Raw genomic sequence first — 10,896 nt, forward strand, 5'->3', positions numbered from 1 at the left:
AATCTAACCAACAAGGTGAAAGATCTCTACAATGAAAACTACAGAACATTAAAGAAAGAAATTGAAGAAGACCTTAGAAAATGGAAAGATCTCCCATGTTCTTGGATAGGCAGAATTAATATTATCAAAATGGCCATACTTCCAAAGGCGCTATACAGATTTAACACAATTCCAATTAAAATTCCTATGACATTTCTCATAGAAATAGAGAAAGCAATCATGAAATTCATCTGGAAGAACAAAAGACCCAGAAAAGCCAAAGCAATCCTGGGCAGGAAGAGTGAGGCAGGAGGTATCACAATACCAGACCTTAAACTCCACTATAGAGCAATAGTAACAAAAACAGCATGGTATTGGCACAAAAATAGGTACACCAATGGTAAAGAATAGAAGACACAGAGACAAACCCACATAAGTACAGTAACCTCATACTAGACAAAGGTGCCAAAACCTTACAATGGAGAAAATATAGCCTCTTCAACAAATGGTGCTGGCAAAACTGGAAATCTATATGCATAAAATGAAATTAAACCTCTATCTCTCACCATGTACAAGACTCAACTCAAAATGGATCAAGGATCTAGGAAATGATCCCAAGACCCTTCACCAAATAGAAGAAAAAGTCGACCTGAATCTCCATCACGTTGGCTTAGGACCAGACTTCCTTAACAAGAACCCCATAGTGCAAGAAATAAAAGCAAGTATCAATCACTGGGAAAGACTCAAACTAAAAAGATTTTTCTCAGCACAGGAAACAATCAATAATGTGAAAAGAGAGCCTACAGAGTGGGAGAAAATCTTTTCCACACACATTTCGGTAGAGCATTCATCTCCAAAGTTTATAAAGAACTTAAAAAACTTTATACCCAAAATACAAAGAACCCAATCAATAAATGGGCTAAGGAAATGGGCAGACACTTCACAGAAGAAGATATACAGGTGATCAACAAATATATGAAAAAGTGCTCATCATCCCTAGTAATTAGAGAAATGAAAATTAAAACCATCCTAAGATTTCATCTAATTCCAATTAGAATGGCTATTATCAAGATACAAGCAATAGTAAGTGTTGGTGTGGATGTGGGGAAAAAAGCACACTCATACACTGCTGGTGGAGTTGCAAATTGGAGCAGCCACTCTGGAAAGCAGTATGGAGATTCCTCAGAAAACATGGAATGGACCCACCATTTGACCCAGCTATCCTACTCCTCGGTTTATACTCAAAGTACTTAAAATCAGCATACAAAAGCAATACAGCCACATCAATGTTCATAGCAGCTGAATTCACAATAGCTATATTGTGGAACCAACCTAGATGTCCTTCAATTGATGAATGGATAAAGAAACTGTGGTATATATACACAATGAAATATTACTGAGCCATAAAGAATAAAATTATGGCATTTGCAGGCAAATGGATGAAATTGGAGAATATCATGCTAAGTGAGATAAGCCAATCTCAAAAAATCAAAGGACGAATGATCTCACTGATAAGTGGATGATGACACATAATGGGGGGTGGGAGGGAGGCAAGAATGGAGGAAGGAGGGACTGCATAGAGGGAAAAGACGGGTCGGAGAGGTGGGGGGAAGGAAAAAATAACATAATGTATCAAACACCATTACCCTCTGTAAATGTATGATTGCACAAATAGTATGCCTCTACTTCATGTACAGAGAAACAAGATGTATCCCATTTGTTTACAATAAAAATAAATTAAAAAGAAAGAAGAATAAAATTATGGCATTTACTAGTAAATGGATGAAGTTGGAAAATATCATGTTAAGTTGGATGAAGTTGGAAAAATCATGAAAGAGGCCAAGCCCAAAAAACCAAAGGCTGAATGTTTTCTCTGATAAGTGGATGACAATACATAACAATCAGGGGGTTGCAAGGGGGAACAGAAGAATGAAGGAAATTGGCTGGTGTAGAGGAAAATGGGGTGGGAAGTGATGGGGGATGGAAGGACAGTAGAATGAGACAGACAGTATTACTCTATGTACATGAATGGTGTGAATCTACATTGTGTACAACCATAGAAATGAAAAGCTGTACCCCATTTGTGTAGAATGAATCAAAATGCTGTCTGTAAAAATAAAAAAAATGAAAAGACAATAGCTTGATCAAAACATGAGCTAAAGAACTAAACAGACATTTCTCAAAAGAAGAAATACAAATGGACAAAAAATAAATGAAAAAATGTTCAACATCCTTAGCAATCAAGGAAATGCAAATCAAAACTACATTAAGGGGGCTGGGGAGATAGCTCAGTCGGTAGAGTGCTTGCCTTGTAAGCACAAGGCCCTGGGTTCAATCCTCAGCGCCCAAAAAAAAAAAAGAAAAACAACAACAACAAAACTACATTAAGGACTGGGATTGTAGCTCAGTGGTAGAGCACTTGCCTAGCATGGGTGAGACCCTGGGTTCAATCCTCAGCACCACATAAAAACAAGTAAAATAAAGGTTAAGTTCTTAAAAAAAAAAAAAAACTTTAAGATTTCCTCTCCAGTTATAATTGCAAAAATCAAGAATACAGATGACAATGAACTCTGGCAAGGATGTAAGAAAATGTACACTCACACATTGGTGGTGGAACTGCAGACTAGTGCAACCACTCTGGAGAGCACTGTGGAGATTTCTCAATGCACTAAGAATAAACCACCATATGACCCAGCTGTCCCACTCTTTAGTATTAATCCAAAAGAACTAAAATCAACACACTATAGTGATACAGTCACATTAATGTTTACAGCACCACAATTCACAATGGCCAAGATATGGAACCGGCTCAGGTGTCCATCCACAGATGAGTGGATAAAGAAAATGTGATATATATACAAAACAACTTTGGCATAAAGAAGAATGAAATTACCACATTTGCTGGTAAAAGAATAGAACTGGCTAAATGAAATAAGCCAGCTTCAGAAAAGGGGCAAATGATTTATCTCATATGCAGAAACTAGAGAGAAAGAAAAGTGAGCAATCCCATGAAGATAGAAGAAAGGGCAGTAGAATAGAGGAAGAGAACAGAGAGGGAGTGAGGAGGGATGGGAAAAGGAAGGAACTGAGGAACTGACCAAATGATGTGTGTACATACATGAATAGACCAAAGTGAATTCTATCTTCATGTATATCCATAAATCACCAATTTAATAAAACAATAAACAAATAGAAGGAAGACCAGTAGAAAAGGGTGAGCAGGAAGAGAAGAACGTAGAAGTACCGGGGATGAAATGCCTGTATACCTGTCAAAATGGACCCCACTAATATTATAACTAAAATCCACTAAAAACACTGTTAAAAGAGGGAAAATAAAAATGCAATGCCAATTAAACTCTGTGGTTAATGATTTTATTTCCAAGAAAGCCATGAAATAAAATTCTAATAAATTCTGACTTTGTTAGACATTTAAACTTAACTACATTTAAACTTAACTTAGTGGGCTTAGCACATGTACTTTTCAACTTTTCAATATTTTTTTCTACTACTATAACACTGGGGAAAAAAATGAACCATTAAAACATTAAGGAAACAAGTAATGGAGTGCACTGGGGCCCCAATCCCCACACACAAGAACCTCCCTGAGGGTTCCTCCTTTCTCCCTGCCAGGTTCCCCAGAAACCACCCAGGGTGCCTGTGTTAAAATGATGAGGGTCACAGGCTAAGGAAGGGCACTGCTGCACAGTGAGCCTACATGAAATGGTGAAGGAGAGAGTGGGATGCCAGTCAGGCTGCCTCAGCTCTCACATCCAGGACAGGGCTTGCTCCTCGTCTCCCAGCCTTTTCCTCACCTCCACGGGCCCATCCAGAAGATTATAGGGTGACTCCCTGACACTGGCCTGAGGAGAAGGGAGCTCCAGGAGTCCCTAGAGACATGCCCCGCAGAGGACCCCAAGTCAGGCATCCCCTCAGGCTGCTCTGAGAAGAAGGAGCTCCAGGGGTCCCTAGAGACACGACCCACCAGGGTCCCCAAGCCAGGCGTCCCCTCAGGCTGCTCTGAGGAGAAGGAGCTCCAGGTGTCCCTAGAGGCACGACCCACCAGGGTCCCCAAGCCAGGCGTCCCCTCAGGCTGCTCTGAGGAGAAGGAGCTCCAGGCGTCCCTAGAGACACGACCCACGAGGGTCCCCAAGCCAGGCGTCCCCTCAGGCTGCTCTGAGGAGAAGGAGCTCCAGGTGTCCCTAGAGGCACGACCCACCAGGGTCCCCAAGCCAGGCGTCCCCTCAGGCTGCTCTGAGGAGAAGGAGCTCCAGGTGTCCCTAGAGACAAGATCCACAGAGGACCCCAAGCCAGGTGTCCCCTCAGGCTGCTCTGAGAAGAAGGAGCTACAGGCGTCCCTAGAGACACGACCCACGAGGGTCCCCAAGCCAGGCGTCCCCTCAGGCTGCTCTGAGGAGAAGGAGCTCCAGGCATCCCTAGAGACAAGATCCACAGAGGACCCCAAGCCAGGTGTCCCCTCAGGCTGCTCTGAGAAGAAGGAGCTACAGGCGTCCCTAGAGACACGACCCACAAGGGTCCCCAAGCCAGGCGTCCCCTCAGGCTGCTCTGAGGAGAAGGAGCTCCAGGCGTCCCTAGAGACACGACCCACGAGGGTCCCCAAGCCAGGCGTCCCTTCAGGCTGCTCTGAGGAGAAGGAGCTCCAGGTGTCCCTAGAGGCACGACCCACGAGGGTCCCCAAGCCAGGCGTCCCCTCAGAAAACCTTCAGTGGGAGCTGGGTTTGTGGCTCAGTGGTAGAGCACTTGTCTGGCATGTGTGAGGCACTGGGTTCAATTCTCACACATAAACAAATGAATAAAATGAAGGTCTATCAACATCTAAAAAAATTTTTTAAATAAAACCTTCAATGTACAAATATTCTTTGTTCAGACATGGCTGACTCAATATAGTTCAGTCAAAGTCTCCCAAGCTTGATCTGTAGATTCAGTGCAATCTCAAACTCCCAGAAAACTCCTTCTGAACTCAGAATAGGCGACGCTGACTGCAAGAGGACCAGCCAGAAGAACTCTACATCTGGATCCCAGATCCAGTCAGAACGTTGCAGCAGTGGAGAGGGTGACGCTGACGAAGGAAGAGACGGCTCTAATGGAGTTGGATGGAGAGCCCAAACACGTTCATAAGGTTCACCTGACCCATTTCCCTCAACGTCAAAGTACTTGGAAAATGTAGAAAAGTTGGTGTATCAAAACTCTGGGGGAGGGGCTGGGCATGTGGCTCAGTGGTGGAGCGCTTGCCTCGCGCAGATGAGGCACTGGGTTCATTCCTCAGCACCACGTAAAAATGAATAAATACAAATAAAAGGTATTGTGTCCATTTACACTAAAAATATATGTTTTAAAAAACTGGGGGAGGGCACAGTCACTCACCACTATGAAAGAGTTTGGCAGTTTCTCACCATAGGACTCAACACTCGATCCTAAGAATTTAGACAACTGCCTTGACAATCTGTGTCTAACAGCATGAAGTTGCATACAGCAGTCCTGTTCACAATGGTTGAGAACTTTAAGGATCGGGATTTGCCTCAATAGGTGAATCAACAACAGAACTGCAGAGCATCTGTGCCATGGAGGTCTGGGGTCTCTGAGTTTCCCCAGGCCTCTGCTGTGGTCCACACCTGGGCCACCTGGCCTCCCCTTATCTTTGTGCCTCACAGTGAGGCAAAGTGGGCTGTGTATGCAAACATCTGTAGACACAGATGATAAACCCAGAAGAATGCAGAGACAAAACCCAGCTCTGCATCTTCACCCATAGAAGTCTCCTGGGGAAGGACAGCCAGACCTGGTGGCAACTCCAGGAGCCCCATAGAACCACACCTGCCAGGTAGAACCTGGAGGAAGCTCCTAGGACCCACCTCTGATCAGCTTGGATGATCTTGTATCATACCTTCATTTCCCCAAAGCAACATTTGTTTATCTCTTTCCACAGGCATCAACTGCATCCTGAGCTTGAATTCTGTCAGTTTGTTCAGTCTGTGCTACAGGCTAGTCCTGATGCATAACCTCTGAAATTCACTGTTCTGATTATTCCACAACATAATTTTGGACATTTAAGCTGACTTGAAGCCCACCATCCCATGCCTTGATCTGAAAGCATGGCACCTTAGTTGGAATATTTGCCTTCCAGATTTCATGTGCTAGAAATTTAATCCCCAAAGTCCCGGAACCCAGGAAGCACAGGGCTGTACAAACCACTTCTCACACCTCCTTCAGCTGCTGCCCTAGCCATCCACAATTTGGAACAGCTGAGATGTCTCTCTCAATCTCAGCTAAGAAGTTGCCTCGGGCAGTCATAGGAAAGGATGCTCCACCTGGTCATGGTGTCTCACCAGTGTTCACTGGGCCCAGCTGGCCCTTTAAGGGAGTGAGGGTAGAACAACTGGGGTCCACAACCCACTTCTGAGGGAAGACTGGCACAAAGCCAGAAGGGTGGAGGGAAGGGATGGGCTGGCTGTCAGGACGCTGAAGGTGGCAGTCCCTCCGGACAGGGGCTGGGCACAGAGGCTGAGAAGGGCTTCCTGCCTCCACCCACAAGTCTCTGGCCACTGCATGGGTGCCCCTTCCCAGGAGGTCCAGTTGAGTCAAGGGTCAGCTTCAGGGACATTAGTCCATTTTCCCCAAAATGGACATGATGGGGCTGGGGTTCTGGCTCAGTGGTAGAGCACTTGCCTAGCATGTGTGAGGCACGGGGTGTAATGTACAAAGCTGCTCCCCCTGACCTTTCCGGTGCAGCCATTTTCCCCGCCTCCCAACCACTTGTCAATCTGTGAACATCCTAGCTAGCTATTGGTTCATCAGTCAGCTTGCAAGTATCCTTCTCCACTATTGGTCCCCTGTTAGCGGGCGGAATTCAATTGCTTTACTGTAGCTACCCCGCCATCTTTTCTCATCCTTCTCTCTCTCCTCCTCACTTTCTCTATCCTCCTGGCTTTCACACTTTTGCGTGCGACGTTCCCTTTCTTTTCCTCTCATTTTCTCTCTTACCCTGCAGGGAGACACTGTTTGCTTAATAAACTCCCTTATGTGATTTCCCATGTCCAGCGTGGTTTCCGTGGGATCCCTTACACTGGGTTCGACTCTCAGCAGCACATATAAATAAATGAGTAAAATAAAGGTCCATCAACACCTAAAAAAATTTTTAAATAAAAAGAAAACTATTTTTTTTAAATGGAAATGAAGTAGCTAGTGTAGTCACAGTTCTAGAACATTCAGGTCTGAGCCTGTAGGATGCCTGGAATAGAAAGGAGCTCCTCATGCAGTCTGTGCCTCTGACCATGACCAGCTCCCTCACAAGTATCAACCTGCAGGAACTCTGCACCCTGCTGACTGCAGGAAGGGCCATAGGCTGAAGCTGAGATGGGCCCAGGACTCTGAGTGTTTCCAAAGAGGGCTGAAGGCTGGCACCCCCTATAACAGCCCAAGGCACAGTAATCACAGCCTCCACCCTGCAAGTCCTGGGGAGCTGACCTGGCAGGGGACACAAAGGCCCAGTCCTCCTGTGGCAGGTAGGCAGATGACTGTTCCCCCAACTCCACACATCCTGCTGGCAGCACATCCCCTGAGCTCAGGGCCCCCGGGAGGCCAGGACCAGGCCCCTCCTCCTCCTCCGGGCTTGAGGATTGCCTGGAGCATGCCAGGCCATAGGTGAGCAGTGTGACGGCCTCCCAGAGGCTGGACTCGGAGGCTCCTTGTGGGGTGTTGACACAGTCCTGGGTCAGCTGTGGGCTGGCTCCATGGGCTCCTATCCAGGTCTGGAACAGAGCACAGGGAGGAGGGAAGGGCTCAGGCAGCAGGTTCAGGGCTCACTCTGGGGCAGCAACTTTGTCCTGGTCAGGCCCAGCCTTCCTCCTTCAGGAAGCTCTCCTGCCATCCACACCAAGCAGCATCTGGACCCAGAACACTCCATCTTTCCCCATGTGCCAGCCTGGCATCAACACAGGACACTGAGATCCTTCAGCCCCTCAGCGCTCCCCAACCCTGAGCCCTGTGCTCACAGCAGCCTGAACCAGGCTAAAGATGGTGACAGGCGAAAGGACAAAACTAACCTCTGAGAGCACACTGCCAGGGACTTCTAGCAGCTACGGAGCCTGGACACCTCCCACACTGAACCCCACTTACACACAAGGCAGGAGATGACCCTCTGCAGGACAACTGGAAGCCCTGCCTCAGGGGACCAGGAGGTTTAACCAAATGTACCACACGCCACACTCTCCATCTGCTTCCTGGAGAGCTGACCCATAGCACCAGACCTGTACCCTAACCCCACCCCTGAAGTCTAACCCCTGGCAGCTGCCATGGTTCTGCAGAAAAGGGGCCAGTGCCTGTAACTGGGATGGCACAGCCCAAGGACCAATCATTTCTGCCTGCTCAACCTGTCCTCAGCTGCCTGGGCCCTTGACAGTCACATCCACTGACTTGGGAAAGAGGGGGACTCCCTCCAGAGCCAAGTGCCTAGTTTTGAGTTACAACTTATACTTTTGGACAGCAGAAAACTGGGCTCCCTATTGAGAGGAAAAAGGATGTTTTTGTATAAGAAGCTGGAGACAGTGTGAAGGGGACATCCCTGGCCACAGGGTGGAGCAGGGCCTTGGGACACCAGTAGGGGGGACCCTGGGGAAGAGCAGGGTCAGCTTGGCCTGGACCCTGGGGAAGAATTCAGCACTGAGAGGGGAAAGACAGAGACAATCCATGGGGGTTTTCCTCCCCCAGCCTCTCTCGGGGAGTATGAGTTATCAATCCAGCAGAGGTAGGGGGCTACACAGACGATCTGATGTGATCCTCCAGGTTGCTCTTACCTCCCTACGGCCTGTGGGAGCCCAACAGGCCCACAACATGGAAATACAGGGTGCACTTGTGTGTGGTGGTGCCAGGGAGCTACCCACGGGCCCAGAAGGGGCCACTTCACGGTGGCCACCAAAGAAGGAATCAGAGTTCCTGTTAGGGCCACAACAGTAGTACCCTTCCCCAGAGCCACAGGTCAAAGACCTCTGGGAAGGAGGAGGAAAGAAGAGGGGATGAGATGGGGGGTGGGTGCAGACAGGTCACAATATGCACTTTGAACTGAACATTTCCCTCAGTAGCAAGCAGACAGATAAGTCAGGAGCAAGTTTAGTTTTCCCATCAAAAATGGAACTGGCTTCTTCTCTGGGAAAACACCAAATGGTGGATGACGCTGGTGCAGAGGGAGCCCCGGAATGGGTGGCTGCAGCGGCTTCCGTGGAGGTCTCCAAGACGCAGCGGCACTCGCAGAGGCAAGGCCGAGGACAAGGAGTGGATCCCAGTCACCAGCTGGGCCGCCTGGCCAAGGACATGAAGGTCAGGTCCTTGGAGGAGATCTACCTCTTCTCTTTGCCTATCAAGGAGTCTGAGATCATGGACTTCTTCCTGGGGCGTGACTCAAGGATGAGGTTTTGAAGATCGTGCCTGTACGGAAGCAGACTTGTGCTGGCCAGCGGACCAGGTTCAAGGCATTTGTAGCCATCGGGGACTATAATGGTCATGCTGGACTGGGAGTAAAGTGCTCCAAGGAGGTAGCCACTGCTATCCGAGGGGCCATCACCCTGGCCAAGCTCTCCATTGTTCCTGTGCGGCGAGGCTACTGGGGGAACAAGATTGGCAAGCCTCACACTGTCCCTTACAAGGCGACTGGACGTTGTGGTTCTGTGCTGGTGCGGCCCATCCCTGCCCCCAGAGGTACTGGCATCGTCTCAGCCCCTGTGCCCAAGAAGCTGCTGCTGATGGCTGGTATTGATGACCGCTATACTTCTGCCAGGGGCTGCACTGCCCCTCGGGCAACTTCGCTAAGGCCACCTTTGATGCCATCTCCAAGACAGACAGCCATTTGACTCCCGATCTCTGGAAAGAAACTGTGTTCACCAAGTCTCCCTATCAGGAATTCACTGACCATCTTGTGAAAACCCACACCAGAGTCTCTGTGCAGAGGACCCAGGCTCAGCTGTGGCTACAACATAGGGTTTTTATACAAAAATAAATAAATACAGTGAATGAAACCCCCCCAAAAAAAAATGGAACTGAACTGGAAGCCGGGTATGGTGGCTCACGCCTGTATTCCCAGCAGCTCAGGAGGCTGAGGCAGGAGGACCACGAGTTCAAAGCCAGCCTCAACAACAGCGAGGTACTATGCAACTCAGTGAGACCCGTCTCTGAGTAAAATACAAAATAGGGCTGGGGATGTGGTTCAGTGGCCCAGTGGCCCTGAGTTCAATCCCTGGTACCCCCCCCAAAAAAAGAATGGAACTGGAGCTGGGGCTTGGGTTCACTGGCAGAGCCTCGCATGTGTAAGGCACTGGGTGCATAAAAATAAATAAAAAAATCATCACGTACAAAAAAAGAAAGAACGAATGAAACCGGAGGCCAGGGAACAAAAAGAAATCAGTAAAAACGCACTCGAGACAGTGTGTCAATCATCGCCCACTCGAAACAGGCCAGTTTGAACCTACTCACTGTACAAAGAGACCAGCCCAGCCCCCACCAAGCCCACAGCTGCCCCTCTGTCCCCATGCCCTGCAGTGCCCTCTGCACACACCTGGAAGTTCCCGCTGTGCACGGCGTAGAGGGGCTGGAAGAACACAGCTGGCGAAGGCACGTTCTGGTGGAAGGCTCTCTTCACCCTGAGGCCAGGCAGGAACAGTCAGGGCCTACAGTGACCAGGCACAGGCTCCTCCCAAGGTCACACTCCAGAAAGTCTGAGGTCACTGCAGAGACCTCAGCTCTTGTCCAGCCAGCAGGTGCCAGCCTGCCTCTCGCAGGCTACTGCCCCTCCTGCCCTCAGAGGGCCAGGCATGGTGGTGCACATCTAATGCCAGCGATCAGGAGGCTGAGCAGGAGAGTGTCTTGGCCCAAGAGAGCAAGATCAGCCTTGGCAACATAGCAAGATTCATCCTC

The 10,896-nt window shown here is 48.5% G+C and overlaps 1 pseudogene; it reads left to right on the top strand.

Moving 5' to 3' along the window:
• The first annotated feature begins 9,150 nt into the window (after positions 1-9,150).
• Positions 9,151-9,982, top strand: LOC124993266 (40S ribosomal protein S2-like; annotated as a pseudogene).
• Positions 9,983-10,896: the final 914 nt, after the last annotated feature.

This window comes from Sciurus carolinensis, chromosome 1, assembly GCF_902686445.1.
Source record: "Sciurus carolinensis chromosome 1, mSciCar1.2, whole genome shotgun sequence".
In the NCBI taxonomy this organism is placed as follows: Eukaryota; Metazoa; Chordata; class Mammalia; order Rodentia; family Sciuridae; genus Sciurus; species Sciurus carolinensis.